This window comes from Oncorhynchus nerka, linkage group LG10 (genome assembly GCF_034236695.1).
Source record: "Oncorhynchus nerka isolate Pitt River linkage group LG10, Oner_Uvic_2.0, whole genome shotgun sequence".
In the NCBI taxonomy this organism is placed as follows: domain Eukaryota; kingdom Metazoa; phylum Chordata; class Actinopteri; order Salmoniformes; family Salmonidae; genus Oncorhynchus; species Oncorhynchus nerka.
The window spans coordinates 25,155,692-25,173,592 of NC_088405.1; the positions used below are offsets into that span (position 1 = coordinate 25,155,692).

Genomic DNA, 17,901 nt, shown 5'->3' on the forward strand with positions numbered 1-17,901 from the left:
GAAGTTTGTGAGTGCTTTTGGTGACAAGCCGAATTTCTTCAGCCTCCTGAGGTTGAAGAGGCGCTGCTGCGCCTTCTTCACGACGCTGTCAGTGTGAGTGGACCAATTCAGTTTGTCTGTGATGTGTATGCCGAGGAACTTAAAACTTGCTACCCTCTCCACTACTGATCCATCGATGTGGATAGGGGGTGTTCCCTCTGCTGTTTCCTGAAGTCCACAATCATCTCCTTAGTTTTGTTGACGTTGAGTGTGAGGTTATTTTCCTGACACCACACTCCGAGGGCCCTCACCTCCTCCCTGTAGGCCGTCTCGTCGTTGTTGGTAATCAAGCCTACCACTGTTGTGTCGTCCGCAAACTTGATGATTGAGTTGGAGGCGTGCATGGCCACGCAGTCGTGGGTGAACAGGGAGTACAGGAGAGGGCTCAGAACGCACCCTTGTGGGGCCCCCGTGTTGAGGATCAGCGGGAGGAGATGTTGTTGCCTACCCTCACCACCTGGGGGCGGCCCGTCAGGAAGTCCAGAACCCAGTTGCACAGGGGCGGGGTCGAGACCCAGGGTCTCGAGCTTGATGACGAGCTTGGAGGGTACTATGGTGTTGAATGCCGAGCTGTAGTCGATGAACAGCATTCTCACATAGGTATTCCTCTTGTCCAGGTGGGTTAGGGCAGTGTGCAGTGTGGTTGAGATTGCATCGTCTGTGGACCTATTTGGGCGGTAAGCAAATTGGAGTGGGTCTAGGGTGTCAGGTAGGGTGGAGGTGATATGGTCCTTGACTAGTCTCTCAAAGCACTTCATGATGACGGAAGTGAGTGCTACGGGCGGTAGTCGTTTAGCTCAGTTACCTTAGCTTTCTTGGGAACAGGAACAATGGTGGCCCTCTTGAAGCATGTGGGAACAGCAGACTGGTATAGGGATTGATTGAATATGTCCGTAAACACACCGGCCAGCTGGTCTGCGCATGCTCTGAGGGGGCGGCTGGGGATGCCGTCTGGGCCTGCAGCCTTGCGAGGGTTAACACGTTTAAATGTCTTACTCACCTCGGCTGCAGTGAAGGAGAGACCGCATGTTTTCGTTGCAGGCCGTGTCAGTGGCAATGTATTGTCCTCAAAGCGGGCAAAAAAGTTATTTAGTCTGCCTGGGAGCAAGACATCCTGGTCCGTGACTGGGCTGGTTTTCTTCTTGTAGTCCGTGATTGACTGTAGACCCTGCCACATGCCTCTTGTGTCTGAGCCATTGAATTGAGATTCCACTTTGTCTCTGTACTGACGCTTAGCTTGTTTAATAGCCTTGCGGAGGGAATAGCTGCATTGTTTATATTCGGACATATTACCAGACACCTTGCCCTGATTAAAAGCAGTGGTTCGCGCTTTCAGTTTCACGCGAATGCTGCCATCAATCCACGGTTTCTGGTTTGGGAATGTTTTTATCGTTGCTATGGGAACGACATCTTCGACGCACGTTCTAATGAACTCGCACACCGAATCAGCATCAAATCAGGAAGTGCAGTGATCTCTCAATCATTATTGCCTCTATATCAATAATATTGTCATAGAAAGTATTTTAAATCATGTTCTTTAGATTTGAGATGTATTATCTTTAGTCTTACTCTTTAGTTTTGTAGTAATCATCTAAGCAGCCTAGAGATAAATAAATGCAAGTTAGTATAGGGTAGGGGTGTGTTGATCTCTCAATTTGTTTTCTCAACTAACTAAGCAAAGACACAAGTCAACCAAAAGAGGATAGTGATGAATGTTGATTCCAGGATACAGATACCTAATGTGTGTTTATTGGTGTATTTGAAGTATAGCACAATAATACATCAACGACAATGAAGCTAGTCGCTAAGAAATTTTATCTACTTCATGCGAAAGCAGAACACAAGATACACATTAACTTTGCGCTAAGCATCAATAGATTACCCTATCTGTGTTTTAAGCCTGTAGAATATTGAAACAAAACAATGCAGCACTAAATATATACTGTAGGTTCTTGCCAGAAGTTCTCTCTCCCCATTGCAAAGTATAATCAAATCTCTATCTGCTTCTGTTGCATATTTTTGGGCAGTCTTCACTAAAAATGTGTATTAATCAAAAACGTATATCCTCCTTTGTACTCAGTCACACAATTAGTACCTAGACAACTGGCACATCATCAACAACTATAAACAAAAAGACAAAAAGCACAGGTTACTGAAATGGAATGAATTTTGCTGGTGTGCAGTCGCCCCTCTGCTACTCCTACCCAATCCATGAGTACCAGTGTTCAAATGTGACCACTCTTCACAGGGTGTACCACATTTCTTAACAGTCTCCCTTGTAGTAGAATTACTTTTTCATGGTAAGTCTTTGTAAATCACCTCTTTGTTAAGTCCAATGCTGCTGCAGACTGAGACTAGGAGTGGGCAGCAGCTCAGCACTCCTTCCTGGTTCTTACTGTCTTGCTGCTGTACTTTATGGGGATCCCCCAGCGTCTCATTAGATAGACATCAAATATGTAGGCCACCCCAGGCTCCAGGCCTCCGATCACGGCTGTCGTGACAGCCCTTCGAGGGTTGAGCTCCTGGAAGTATTTACACAGGACCCTCTCAGTGTCCGACCGTGACTCAGGCCCCAGGCAGGGTGCCGTGCCTCCCTTCTTACCACCCCCCTTACCCAGCCTCTGGCGGTACACGCAGTAAAGGCTCCTCTCCTCTGTGCCCATCCAGGCCAGGGTGACAGATTCACAGCTCCTGAGCCTGTTGAAAGACTTTATCTGCAGAGTGGAGGGGAGCGAAGGTATCCCTTGACGATGGTAAGTGGAGGACGCCTGCATCTTAACAGAGGCCTTCAGCACTCCTGGAGCAGCGTGTCTGGGAGCCGCCGTTCCCTCTTTCTCCAAGTGGATGAGGTAGGAAGGGCTGCCCTGGAGCCAGATCTGAGCAAGGTTTTCTCCCACAGCCTGGGAGCTGAGCTCTTTGCCCTTGCTGGAAACAGTGATGTTGATCTTCTCACTGCTTTCGCAGCTCTGTAGAGTGAGCAGGCCACTCTGTTGCCAGCCCCGGGGGCGGAAGCTAAAGAACTCCCCAGAGGTTGAGCCTCCATCCCGGAAGGTCACCCACCGGAGCTCCCCTTCCCTAAGTGGTGTGATAGCTGGTCGGGCCTCCTCGTGTGTTTGAGCGAATGTTCCAGTATATGCGGCACTGGTTCCATTTAGCCTGTCAATCAAAAAAACGTCAAAGTAGTATTGCGTGTCAGGGACGAGCTCAGAGACCGTGCACACGCTCTCTGTTCCCTTACAAACACATTGAAGATGACCATAGTCGTCACGGAGCGCAGCGGGTGACTGGAGCTCAGTGTCAGCATCCCACTGCTGCCACCACCAGTCTTTGAGAATCGGCCACACAGTTACTTTCCTCTGTTTGTCCTTCTCCCTTTTCTTGTCTTTCTCCCGCTCCTTCCTGATGCCCTCCTGGGCGGCACAAAGGTTGCGGTAGTTGTGTTTGCGATTGACGAGGACACAGTAGTCATAGCTGCGTTGGGTGTGCAGCCTTTTGAGGGGGGCACTGGGGGCCCAGCTGAGGGTGACACTGGTCATTCCTACACCCAGGGTGTGGACACGGGAGTCAGAGGGAAGCTGTGGGAAGGCCCAGGAGGACCCAGAGCCCTCATGGAGGTACACAGTAGCCCTGGTGTCCTGGTCCTTGGACCGCAGCCTGAGGATGTAGATAGATGCTGGGGCGTACGAAGGACCTGTGTAGGTGTTCATGGCGTTGCCAGTGTAGGTGTGTATCTTGGCTTCAGTTCCAGGTCCTCTCCACCACACCTCTGGCATACTCTTCTTGGTACTCCCTGTGCAGAAAACACTGTTAAGCCACAGGTCATGAATATTCTGCCTCCTACATGCACAGTGTCACACACAGACTTACACTAACTAGACAGAACGTGCTCTCAGTCATTGAAGATAGTAATACAGTTCTATATTCATCTTGATTACTTTTAATTCATACAGTACTCAACTATAATCAATTAAGTGCTAAAAAGAGTTTACCTTATTCATATGAACCCCTTTTCACCATAAGCATTTATAGTTTCTCCTGACATAAAGGGGAACTGCACCTGCTGAGTTGGCCTAGTTTTTTGGCTTGCGCCTCAAGAAATGCTGGTGGCATTGAGTCACTGATGTGATCATTCTATCCAGTTTTTCGTCCCCTTTGGCTCGTGCGGTGGGGAAGAACTTTGTGGGCTTTATTCCGCCTTTTCTCAGGGTACTAAGTTAGTGATATCACTTTGGTGTGGGCTGTGCTTTGGCAAAGTGGTAGGGGTTGCATCCTGCCTGGTTGGCCCTGTCTGAAGGGGCCACAGTTTCCCCCGACCCCCCCCTCGCAGTCTCCAGTATCAATGCTACAGTAGTCTATGTGCTGGGGGGCAAGGGTCAGTCTGTCCTATCTGGTGTAATTATCCTGTCTTATCTGGTGTCTTGTGTGATCTTAGGTATGCTCCCATCTCTCTCACCGGACGCACTGCCTTGTCCCGGACCTTCTGTTTTGACCCCCCCCTCCCCCCCAAATCTACCGCACCTGCTGTCTCGACCTCTGAATGCTCAGCTATGAAAAGCCAACTGACATTTCCTCCCGAGGTGCTGACCTGTTGCACCCTCTATAACCACTGGGATTATTATTTGACCCTGCTGGTCATCTATGAACGTTTGAACATCTTGAAGAACGATCTGGCATTAATAGCCATGTACTCTTATAATCTCCACCCGGCACAGCCAGAAGAGGACTGTCCATCCTTCAGAGCCTGGTTCCTTTAGAAGTTTCTTTGTAAATTCCTGCCTTTCTTGGGAGGTTTTCTTAACCACTGTGCTTCTACATCTGCATTGCTTGCTCTTTGTGTTTTTAGGCTGGGTTTCTGTATAAGCACTTTGAGATAACTGCTGATGTAAGAAGGGCTTTATAAATAAATGGGATTGACGGCCATGATTGAAGCCAAGCATGAGTTGGCTCGGAGGTGTCGTTTGATGTGGGTGTATCCTTTCCACCACCAAGACACCCATCTGACAGAACCTTTCCCCCAAACTCAATTACAAACCTCCTGCAGGTTGAGTTCAATAACTACAGGCAGATTGTCAGATGCCGGAGGAAGTTTTGAATAGGTCAGTATCCTACAGAGTGACATGGGAAGAATGCAATTGCTGAATTTATGTAGATATTCTAAACTAAGAGTTTTGATCATTTTCAAAAGTAGTAACAGGCCCATGTAGAATAAACAACCCTTCACATAATAAATAAAACATTGAGAGTACAGATTATTGCATGGGATATACAATATACAATATACAAACCTTACCGAGGAAGATCATTTGAAAAATACAATTGAGTAAATGTATACAACAGTTCTCAATTTTATTTGTTGTTGTGAAAATCTAATTTGACAGATTTTTAAGGTTGTCATTAGATATAGGGTGAGATGGGGGCGGCAGTGGGTGTCCCCGCTGAAGAAGTTTTAATACCACTGCCATAGAAGCAGTGTTCAGCTAACATAACAATGTACACCTTTCATTGTCATTCCCAGGTCATACCTTTCTGTGTGTTATACTGTATATAACAGGAGTTCCCTGATCACAGTGCAGAATACACAAGGTTTCTCTCTCCCCATTGACTGAAAGCATTCAAAAACAAACAAAAAAGACAATACAAATAAGTTGTGTCTAGTTACATTTTAATGCTGAGTGCCAGGTCTCCATTCAAAAACATCAGTATCCAGCCTGTCTGTCAGTCTGGACTTATTCACATAATATTGCAAGTCTACATGTGCTGGCTCCATACATGTTTCTGTGAACACATAGGTAACATCTGGGTTACACAAACAGGTTTTATGTAGAAGTTTGAACAGGTCAGACTAAACCTACGCGAGTCTGGTCTTGCCATCGACGACCGTTGGTGAGCAGGCAAGAGGTGAGGCGAGGTCTTTGCCAGAGTCCCATTGATGGGCATAGCAGCATAGATCAGCTCCTGGCCCCTTATCAAAGATACTGGTTGGTCACACACGATTACAATATCAATGGTGGGTATGACTAGCCTGGTGGAACCAACCTGATCACTGCGTTCACCTTTCTATTTCACTTCAGATATCCTAAAATGTGAAGTGAAGTAGAATGATGAACACAGCGATCAGGCTGGATCCACCAGGCTAGGTTATACCCTGGACACTACATGCATCTAAGAATGAGAAAATAAGCAACAAATAATATCAGTTTACATAAATTATGTTTCACAATTGGGTTATCAAATGTATCATGAAATAGGTTACCTTCTGTATTTGTACAGAAGATGACCCTGTGAAAGCAGTTGCCACCGATAGGTGAAGGTTGCTAACGATATACTTGCCAACATGTGATTGACTGTTCCATTCATAGGAATGCTCACAGCCAGTGTAACGGATGTGAAACGGCTAGCTAGTTAGCGGTGGTGCGCGCTAAATAGCGTTTCAATCGGTGACGTCACTTGCTCTGAGACCTTGAAGTAGTGGTTCCCCTTGCTCTGCAAGGGCCGCGGCTTTTGTGGAGCGATGGGTAACGATGCTTCGTTGTGTGCAGAGGGTCCCTGGTTCGCACCCGGGTATGGGCGAGTGGGCGGTCTAAAGTTATACTGTTACACCAGGGCATGTCTGCATGATGCTGATGAGGGCCCCCTTGTTGGTCTTCTCTATGCTGCATGTTTGGCTGTAAACTGGACAGCTCTCGAACAACTGTAGCAGGCAATCTTATGAGGTTGTGTTGACAGGGAGGGCCTGTGACAGGGTGATATAATAGACAGCCAAGTAGTAAATTGCATTTTGTTCTAAAGAAAGGACAAAGCTTTTTGCTAATGCACTTAACCAAAATGTATCTACTAATTGTATTTGCTTGGCTGGGGAATTAGCCTACTAGTTTATCCAGCCATGTATTTTTTAATACAACTTTTCACATAACACACATTCCCTGTCGTTGTTGATGAAGCCGACTGTGTCATCTGTGCAGTAACGCGGGCCACTATCAGAGGCCTCATGATGGTGTGTCTTTTTCATCGTTGAGGGAGATTGGCAACAGGTGTCACAAGAGTAATTGTGTCGCATGACAACTTTTATTCTGAGGTCTTACCTTAGAAGCTATGAAAATAACAGGTGAACTAAGGTCTCTAAACCATTGCAATCACATTGCTGGACATGTTATGATACCCACCTTTGCTCCTTTTGGTAGGTCCATTCATGACCAGGGGATCAGTCTGGCACCCAACTGTGTACTTTAACAGAAAAACAGGGTCAAGGATTATCATCATCATCCCTCAATTATAAACAGAGCTCGAAAAATAACGTAATTTCATTTGGATCGTAATTCTGTTTTACAGAAGTAAAACTGACTGGCTCCAGATTGGATCAGATTCAGGGCAGTGACGCCGTTACATCATGCAACCAACTATATGACATATTTTGCTATGACCCTGGGTTGGTTTGAGTTTGTTGCTGCTACTCACTACACTGTTGTTGTCAGACATGAGTTAGCTAGTACCACCATAACTAGCTGAATTCAGTATCTACTTGTGCCCTACATGGGTTGCATCTCGTCTCTGAGGCTAAGGTGACAGTTTCGTCTAAATTACACTAATTTAGAGCTGCATGGAAATATGACGACATTGTTAAAGTACGCAAATAATTATTATGAAACAACTTTGCCATATTATGATGTCATCAAATTGACTTTAGAGAGATGCCAATGTTGTCACTACTGTTGCTAGAAAAGTTCGTCAAAGATAGCTAGCAATGCTAACGTTAGCTAGCTAAAATATGGTGGTTTCCTCAATCTTAGTTGGCTGGCTATCTGGTGACATCAGAATCATGACAAAAAGTGTTGCTACTAATTATTTGCCTTCTTTTGAAATGTTATCATGTTTCCAAGCCAAATCGAGTTGTACTGAGGTAGGCTAACGTTAGCTTGGTACCTAACTAGTTAGCTAAAGTCAGCTATGCTAGCGATCACAGTGATAATGATGATCAAAATATACATCACCAGCAGTCTATGGTCTAGCTACCGGTATACTCACCACAACTGGAGACCGCAATAAACTCCAACCACCTATCCCGCGTGATAGGGTCCATCCGCAGGGCATGCAAACCATAGTTGTTGGCTGTGCAATCCGTATTGGGCTTTTCACGCCGTGATCATTTGAACGCGTTGAGGGCGATGAAATAATGAAGCCACATTCAAGGAAGGGAAGCGATGTGCACGCGGAGTTTGGAGAAAGGGGACATGATATTGTAATGACCTGACTAGATCATAAATGAACAATTGTCCAGACAGAGGCTTGAGTTTGCGAATTGACGGTTTATTGAACCAACTTTACACAGGCTACTGTTTGGGCCGTAGCACACGCCAAATAGATGACAGATAACCCATAAGCCAATCGTGACCTTCTCTTGTGAAGCCCAGACGTAAGAGAGAGAGAACAAAGGCTGAACCTGGTCTTAACTTCCAATGCCCAACCCCCCTCCACGCCACTCCGCCAACCACCAGGATGCCCGGCGTCAGAACATTCCAGGCATTCCCGTGATTGGCAGATAGCAGGTTGATTGACATGTCGGACCCCGCGAACACCGGGTACTGGTCAGTACAACACAACCACCTCCTAGCCTAGCACATAACACACAGCTGTCTGTGCGGGTCGCTACACAGCCCCCCCACCACAAAGTCCCTCGTCCCCGAGGGAACAAACAAAGTCTCTGAAGCGACCCGGAGGTCTCCTTTGTCTGCGTGGCCGTGATGGTCGCAGAGTGCCCCTCTGGGAACCAGGGGATGAAGGCAGGGATATGGGGGACAAGGAAGCGGGACGGGTAATACAGTCCGTGGTTCTGGGGAACCACGCGGTGACACAGGGGGAGACAGGGGAGTGGGCTGTCTGGAGCCTTGTCTGCGGCACCTGAGGGTGGGTGCCTGGAGAATGTCATTGCCAGAGAGGGGAATTGTGGGGGTTCCTGGGGTTTGGGGAGAAGAGGCCCCTCTGTATGGGGCTAACCTGTCCCGGTGCAGTGCCACCTTTCTCCCCCTGGGAGGAAGCTGCACCCGTACACAACCTCCCCTACCCTCTCCAGGACACTGCAGGGTCCCACCCAGTGACTGTCCAACTTGGGGCATCTGCCTTTTTTTTCCTTAGGGGGCTGTAGACCCAGACCAGCTCCCCAGCCACAAAGTGCCTTCCCGGGTGTGCACGTCATAGTTCCTTTTCTGCCTCACACCTGCATTGACCAGCTGCTCTCTGGCGAAGGTGTGGGCTGTCTCCAGGCGGTCCTGGAGTCTCCGGGCATACTCCGGCCCCGGAGGAACATGAGGGCTATCCAGGGGCCGACCAAACGCCATCTCCGCAGGGTGCGGATCTCTCTCCCCAGCATGAGGAGGGCAGGCGTGCAGGAGGTGGAGTCTTGGACAGCGGAGCGGCATGCCATGAGGACCATAGGCAGGTGCTTGTCCCAGTCACGCTGGTGTTTGGAAGAGACGATGGCCAGCTGCTGTCCAAGCGTTTTGTTGAAGCGCTCCACAAGGCCATCACTTTGAGGATGGAGAGGAGTAGTGCGGGTCTTGTGCATACCCAGCCTCTCACACATGGTGGCGAACACACGGGACTCAAAGTTTCTGCCTTGGTCGCTGTGGATGGACTCTGCAGCTCCAAACCTGCTGAACATCCCCGCTGTCAGGGCGTCGACGATGGTCTCTGCCTCCTGGTCAGGCAGAGCATAGGCCTCGGGCCATTTTGTGAAATAGTCCATGGCCGTGAGCACCCAGCGGTTTCCACTGTCTATGGTGGGGAACGGCCCAACTACATCCACTCCCACTGGGAACTGTTGGAGCTGAGCATGAGAGCGGCCTGGGGGGCCCTTTCTCGCTGTGCAGTTGTCACAGCGGCGACAAAAGTCCTCCACATCCCTCTTGTGCTGCCCCCAGTAGAAGCCCTGACGGAGACGGCGCAGTGTTTTTGTGACCCCAAAGTGTCCAGTCCCCACCCCCCCATGAGTACTCTGGAGCACAGCCTCCCGCAATGCTTTTGGGACCACCACCTGCCACCTCTCCTCTCCCGTAGCTGACTCCTTCCATGCCCGCTGTAGCACGCCATCAGCCAGCCGCAGTCTCTCAAACTTTGACCACAACCCTTTGGTCGCGAGTGAGAGCGCTGTCACCTCTTCCCATGGTGGCCTCACCTGCGCCTCTACCCACTGTAGCACTGGCTGTAGGTCTGTGTCCCGTCCCTGCTGCTGCCGCCATTCAGCCACGTCGACAGTCTGCAGCTCACAGCAGACAGGCCCGCTCGCCCGACACACTGTGGCACAGACACCCTCCTCTGCCCGCAGCTCTCTCTCCCGTCCCTCTCTCCGTTCACAGTGGCGGCAGCCGTCTGCAGTACAGGGCCGACGGGACATGGCGTCGGCGTTGGAGTGGCGTGCCCCTGCCCTGTGCACCACCGTGAAGTCATACGGCTGAAGCTCCTCCAACCAGCGTGCCACCTGCCCCTCTGGCTCTCTGAAAGACATGAGCCACTGGAGAGCAGAGTGGTCAGTCCTTACAGTAAAGGGCAGACCACCCAGGTAGTACTTGAAGTGTTTGACGGAAGCCACAACAGCCAAGAGCTCCCGCCGGGTGACACAGTAGCGGCGCTCATGTTTGTCAAATGTTTTGCTGAAGTACGCCACCACTCTCTCCCCCTCTGGCCCCACCTGGGCCAGCACCCCACCCATGCCCACATTGCTCGCGTCTGTGTCCAGGATAAAGGGCAAGGTGAGGTCAGGGGGGGCGAGCACGGGGGCCTCGATCAGTGCACGTTTGAGGGTGTTGAACGCCTCCTCACACTCCACTGTCCAAGTGAAAGCCTTGTCCTTCGGCAGCAGGCGGTTCAGTGGAGCAGCAACGCTTGAGAAGCCCCGTACAAACCTCCTGTAGTACGAGGCCAGGCCCAGGAAGCTCTTCAGCTGACGCTGGTCGGTGGGGGTGGGCCAGTCTCGGACAGCCCCTACCTTGTCCTCCATGGTGCTGATCCCCTCCTTCCCCACTCGGTGGCCCAAGAAGGACACCTCTCTCCTCATGAAGTGGCACTTCTCGGGGTGGAGCTTCAGACCTGCGGCAGCCACCCTCTCCAGCACACGCCGTAGCGCGCCCCAGGGCTGACTGGAAGGAGCTGCCATGGGCCAGGATGTCATCGAGGTATACCAGACACTGCTGTCGGGGATGCCATCCAGCACCCTGTCCATCAAACGCTCAAAAGTAGCTGGAGCGTTGCACAGGCCAAAGCACAGGACCTTGAACTGCCAGTGTCCTCTGTTAGTGGAGAACGCAGTTTTGGCTCTGGCCTCTGGGGAGAGGGGCACCTGCCAGTAGCCGCTGCGGAGGTCTAGTGAGGAGAACCAGGAGGACCCCTAACCAGGTCCAGCGACTCATCGATACGTGGTATGGGGTATGAGTCCTTCCTGGTTACCTCATTCAGCCGCCTGTAGTCCGCACAGAACCTCAGCTTGCCCCCCTTCTTCGGAACCATGACGACTGGCGCCGCCCAGGGGCTGTCTGAGGGCTCAATGAAGTCTGCCCGCTGCATCTCCAACACAGCCTTGTCTGCCGCCTCCTGGCGTGCCAGCGGGATACGGCGGGGACGCATCTTGATGGGTCGAGCATCACCTGTGTCGATCTCATGCTGTACCAGATGGGTCTGACCCACCTCTTCCTCACTCAACGCAAAGCTGTCTCTGAATTCAAACAGCAACTGCCACAACCGTTCCTGCTGCTCTGGGTCAAGACCAACACAGTTCCTCCCCATATCTCCCTCACTGCAGACAGTGTCCTCTCCTCTCCCATCTGGGGTAGCTGGGCTGGGGGGTGCGGCCCGGGCTCACAGAGGGCTGTGTCATGGAGGTAGCTGGGGGAATGTAACACACCGCCGTAGGTGACAGGGGGACTGGGGAAAAGTCACACACAGCTGTGGGGAGGGGGCGCAGCCATGAGTCTCTGCTGCTTTAACTGTTGGAGTAAAGGGTTTGTTGGGTTGAGTGAATGTGACATTAGGGGGCCATGGTGACTTCCGTCCCTCCTGGAAGCTCAGTGTGCCCCTATTTAGGTCTAACTGGCAGCCTGTGCTCCTAAGAAAGTCCAACCCCAGGATACAAGGGTCCTGCACAGCCGCCACCCACACAGGATGACGCACAGTCCTGCCCCCTACTGTCAGAGTCATTATTCCCTTCCCTTTCATGGGTGCCAGCTCACCTGTGACTGTGCGGAGCTGCACAGTTGTAGGCTCACACTGAGTCCAACCTGGCACAATATCTGGCCTCACCAGGGTTACTGTGGACCCAGTGTCCACCAGGGCGGAGCAGGGCACCCCCTCCACAGTGACAGGGACATGACAAAAGTCCCCAACACAGGTCCGGCCCACCACAACAACAGGCTCCATCCGCTTGCCTCGTCTGCTTCTGGGGGAAGTGGAGCCTTGCTTCCCCGTCTGTGCCGGTGGGCTCCTCCTGAAGATGATGGTGGTTGGGATAGAAAGCCAGGGGTCCGCACTACCCGGTCTATGCGGACCCCGAGCCGTTTCCTGAGCTCTGGGGGACATGGGGCAATCTCGGCGCAGATGGCCTGGCTGGCCACAACCCCAGCAGACCCTGGGACCAGGGCTTGTGTTTCGTGCCGCCTGTAGCGACACAGCCCGAATGAGTTCTGTCATTTCGGCCACCCAAGCAGGCTTTTCCGGCTCCGGGCTGCTCTGCCCCCCAGCTCGCACAGAGGGTGTGTCTCCCTGCACCCCCACCAAAGCCCCAGCTGAAGCCCCAGCCCACACCAGCTCCCTCTCCAAAGCCATCTCCAAGGCTGTCTGCAATGACTCCGGATGAGCCAGCTGGGTCTGTATGCGCAGCTCCGTAGGGAAGAGCGCCTGTATGAACTGGTCCCGTGCTAGCTCGCTCTGCACGGAGGGGGGCATGTGAGCATATGCCCGCCGAGAGAGGCTCTCAATGTCATTAGCTAGCACCCGTAGAGGCTCTCCAGGCTGCCTGCGTCTATTCCTCAGTTCGGAGCGCAGTAGCCCGGGCTGTACACACTGTCCATAGCGCCTCCTCATTGCTCCCACTAGAGCACCATAATCATGCCTGTCCTCGGGGCTAATCAATATCAAACAGGCCAGAGCTTCATCCGTGAGGCATAAAGCCAACTGCAGTGCCCTTTCTTCATCCGACCACCCCCTAAAATGAGCTAACAGTTCAAACTGAGCATGAAAAGCTTCCCAATCCGCCTTACCGGAATACTTCGGGGTCTTAACAGATACGGACACAGCCGGGAACTGGGCGCCGCCATGTTTGTTTACATCCTGAGCCCCAGATTCCTCGTCACGCCGCGTCGACGTCGCCACCGGTCCGCCCACCAGAATCCGCGCGAAATACACTCGACGAAGCACTCATGCCCGCTTCAGCCGCCATCACTCTAACGTCCTCCCTCAAGTGGCCTCTGCGCTCCGACGCCCTGGCGATCTCCTCAGACAGAACCCCGACGTCCATTCACACACACCTCCTTGGCCATAATCGTCCCCTACCTCCACCTTCACTTTCGGATTCCCTCGAAGCATTTTCAATCCCCGTTCTCACCTACGGTAGCTAGCCACATAAGTCAGCTAGCTATCTGGCTAACTTGTATCAACGTTTTTACTTCTGACACCAATGTAATGACCTGACTAGATCATAAATGAACAATTGTCCAGACAGAGGCTTGAGTTTGCGATTTGACGGTTTATTGAACCAACTTTACACAGGCTACTGTTTGGGCCGTAGCACACGCCAAATAGATGACAGATAACCCATAAGCCAATCGTGACCTTCTCTTGTGAAGCCCAGACGTAAGAGAGAGAGAACAAAGGCTGAACCTGGTCTTAACTTCCAATGCCCAACCCCCCTCCACGCCACTCCGCCAACCACCAGGATGCCCGGCGTCAGAACATTCCAGGCATTCCCGTGATTGGCAGATAGCAGGTTGATTGACATGTCGGACCCCGCGAACACCGGGTACTGGTCAGTACAACACAACCACCTCCTAGCCTAGCACATAACACACAGCTGTCTGTGCGGGTCGCTACAATATGTTGACATCCTAATCCAAACCCAACATTTACTCGTTGTGAAGTACGGAGGTTTCACTCCGTTTTAGACGATACTGACTGTATGACCAAATGTATCCAATGTACACTTTTTGGTCAATTTCGACACTAGAATAAATGTTTCTGACATCAATGCAGCACATACTGTTTTCAAAGGGATTCCTGGGTTTTAGGGGCAGTTACTCTTTATTAATGAAATGAAAGGGTTACACAATCAAACTGAATAATTTAGGCATAGGTTGGGAAGCCACACTGAATGATTTACACTGAGTGCACAAAACATTAGGAACGGCTTCATAGTATTGAGTTACACCCTCCTTTGCCCTCAGAAAAAGACTAATGTTTTGTACACTCAGTGTATGTGTCGCTGTTAACTTCATAAAGCTGTATGTCCATCTAGAATACCCACTGATTTTAACTAAGCAGGCTGGTGAGGGTCATGGAGGATGTTCATTGCTGGCCTAAATAGGCAACTTTTGTGTTTAATCGATGTACAATTTTTTTATTTTTATGCACAACCATAGATTATTATAACATTTAAATTAATGTAGTTATGTAGCTTAGATTTATCTCTTCTTTATTTTGTCACTCAACTCTTGAAGAGGTTTTCACCAGATATGCTCTATTTCAGGTTTCACTTAGCCCATAGCATCACAAATAAAAACTGCAGAGTCTGATCTTGGGCGTGAATATGATACATTTTCAATGGAATGCTAAAGATCTAATTTAATCTGAATTTCAGTTTATACTGTACAGGGTAGAACTTGCATGCCGTTCTGTACAAACCTATCTATTTCACATTCTCAGTATATGTCTTATTTGAAATTGCAAATGTTTTAACTCTCTTATTCTCATGTACTGGCAATACTTCATTCTAATCTCTCTTACATTCAGGAAAAACGTGTGACATTTAGATATATTACTGTCCTTCTTGCTTTGAAATTAAAGAAAGCAAAAGGTAAAATGCTTGGAAAGATTGTCCAGTGATATACTAAACCGGTTTTATTCAGTATCCTGGGCTCAGTACTGTGTGTGTGAATAAGAGAGCGAGAGAGAGGAAAACAAAGATGTGGAAAGAGAGAACAAGACCAATTGATTGATTAAGTCTCTCCTATCTTGTAGACATTTATGACCAGGGTTAGTCTTTTAATGGCCACTATGTCAAAAATAAATGTCTCCAGTTTGAATTGGATTGTGGTGTAATGAAACCGAATTGATATGAATATAAATTACATGTGAGAGGGTGTTGTGTGTAATTGCTTTTATTGTCTATCAGTGTTTCACACTCACAGTGCAGACTCTTAGGCGGTTTGTCCTTCAGGGTTCGGGCTTCAAGGGTCCACTCGATGGGGAGGTCACAGGGACTGACGGTCACAGACATCATCGCAACCTTCTTCTTGAGTGTGAAGTACAGCCTGCACAAAGTTAGGTACCACACAAAAAGGGATTCCACTTCAAACGTTTTCATGCCTTTTTTGTACTGTAACATGTAGCCACTAAGGAATTTAAAAAATGTACAAAATGTCTATCCGTTTTTTTCTCCATACACTGATAAACCCATAAAGTTAACAAGGAGAGGTCAACTAACAATCCGTGATGAACTTCCATGGACCTGCGCTGTACAGATAGAGATCTCTTTGCTCACATCTCCACATTAGACCCACCACATCTCTGTGCTTAGACATTATAGTCTCCCTCTACAAGCTTATTGTTCATTGTCACAATAGAATTAGATTCAAACTCACCAACTGAACACCGGCTGATTCTGACATCATTATTTGATCGTCTTTGTACTGTCACCAGCATCACTCATCAAGGTGAGTCATTCAATATCGAGACGTAACGTAATTGACCTCTATGTTATCACAGCCACCAGAATATTTACTCTGCCCTTTGAAAAGTATCGTCCTTCTTTTACATGTATGTTCTGGATCAACTGCTACTGTGCTGCTGTTTCTCAACAGCTGTGCCATGCTAAAGTTGTGAAGGGTAATACTTGGATTAATTGATTAATTCATTAGAATCATCATTAGCAGATTTTTTTTTTCTCATTTTCATTTTTTTTTGTTTCATCGTGCATAAATGCATCAATGGACAGACTGCAGCTCACACGGATGCCCAGATTCCAATTTACAGCTCCCAGTGTTAGAGCTCTACAACTGGCACTGATCAGCAGAGCCTGGGCCAAGTGGGCTGCTCTTCCTGTCCATGGGGCCACAGCACTGAACCACTGCCTTTCCAACAACTAAAGGAATGGCTATTAAGATTAAGGCCATCATTGTTGTTGCTCAAACCCATGTAGAATTACACAGGAAATCACCATGTAGGTACCTTGTAATTATAGCCCTTTGTAGTGACAGTATAAATTTGGACAAAGACAGGATATTAAACAGAGGCCTCTCTTAAGTATTTCAATCTATGTCCAGGACATGGAACATAAACATTTAGTGTGCAATACTATCCACCTCCCCTGATGGGGTCTCTGTGCTGTACCTCCGGGTGCGTCCTTTGGGCAGATGCATGGTGGTGACCTTTCCATCAGGCAGCCAGGCGGTGGGGCGGAGTGGCACCTCGTTCTCAGGAGCCAGAGCTGAGTGTCCTTGAGGGCCAGGGGGTGCCACAGAGGAGAGACACAGCCAGGCAGAGATGCCAGGCCATCGCTGCCATCATTCACACTCAGACACCACTATGCCGTCCCCCAGGAACTGAAAGATCAGGGGAAAGGTAAAAAGCATCCATCAGTTCCATCACATAGTTCTGCTCCTACCATTCATCTAGTACTAAAGAGGTCTAACAGCAGATGATTCATTAATGTGAGGTAACATTTCCACTGTTCACACGGAATAATTAATGCAGGAAAGCAAACTGTCTTGCTATAATACTCTGGATCTGTATGGCGCAGCTTGACACGTGGTGTAAAATCCCTCATTGTACAACTTTCAAAGTGTGAGGTGGATTGCAAATATCACTCAGAAGTGGATTCCTTTGAATTTACTGTATATCTCTATTTATAGTAAGGTAGTTCAAATGTGTTTGTTCTCTAAATATAGGGTATTTTTTCATGGTCTTTTACATCCCTTGTTATCGGAGAAAAGCAGCCAATTTACTTTGGATTGACGTAAACAACACCTGGAGGTGTTTTAGTATAATCCAATTGGAATACAGATTATTTTGACAACAGCAGACAAAGCTGCAAGAACTTTGAAACCGTTTTCAGATTGGGATGTTTTTTTTTCTTTCCTGTTATCGCTGTTGTGATGATTTGTAGATATGATTACAGGTCTTGGCTCTTGTCTCCAGAGAGAAAATGCATTCGTTCAAAGTCACAGTCTTCAAAAACGTCCTCTTGTTGGTGTGTGTTTGTCAGCGTCAAGGCTGTGCCCTGCAGATCAGATGACAACCGTACATAGGCAGTAGGCAGATGAATCTGAGTCTTGATCAGGCCCTGGGACCTCCAAGTTCCACACCAACAACAGCTGCATCATTACAAAGTACGGAGGATCTCATTATCTCAGTAGAGGAGTGAGCAACCCATAAAGCTTTACATGGAGAGAGGGAGATGGGGAGAAAGATAAATGAGAGAGGGAGGGGGAGAGAGAGAGACTAATGAGAGAAATGACAGGAGTGTAAGGACATGGGATCCAGAGCAATAGAGAATGAGAGGAGGGGAAGGACATGGGTCCAGAGTAATAGGGAATGAGAGAATGGGAAGGACATGGGGTCCAGAGTAATAGAGAATGAGAGGAGGGGAAGGGAAGGACATGGGATCCA

General features: G+C 49.1%; 1 pseudogene; it reads right to left on the bottom strand.

The window, feature by feature from the left end:
• Positions 1–1,754: 1,754 nt before the first annotated feature.
• LOC115135057 (protein NDNF-like) overlaps positions 1,755–17,901 on the bottom strand; it is a 19,093-nt pseudogene continuing 2,946 nt past the window's right edge.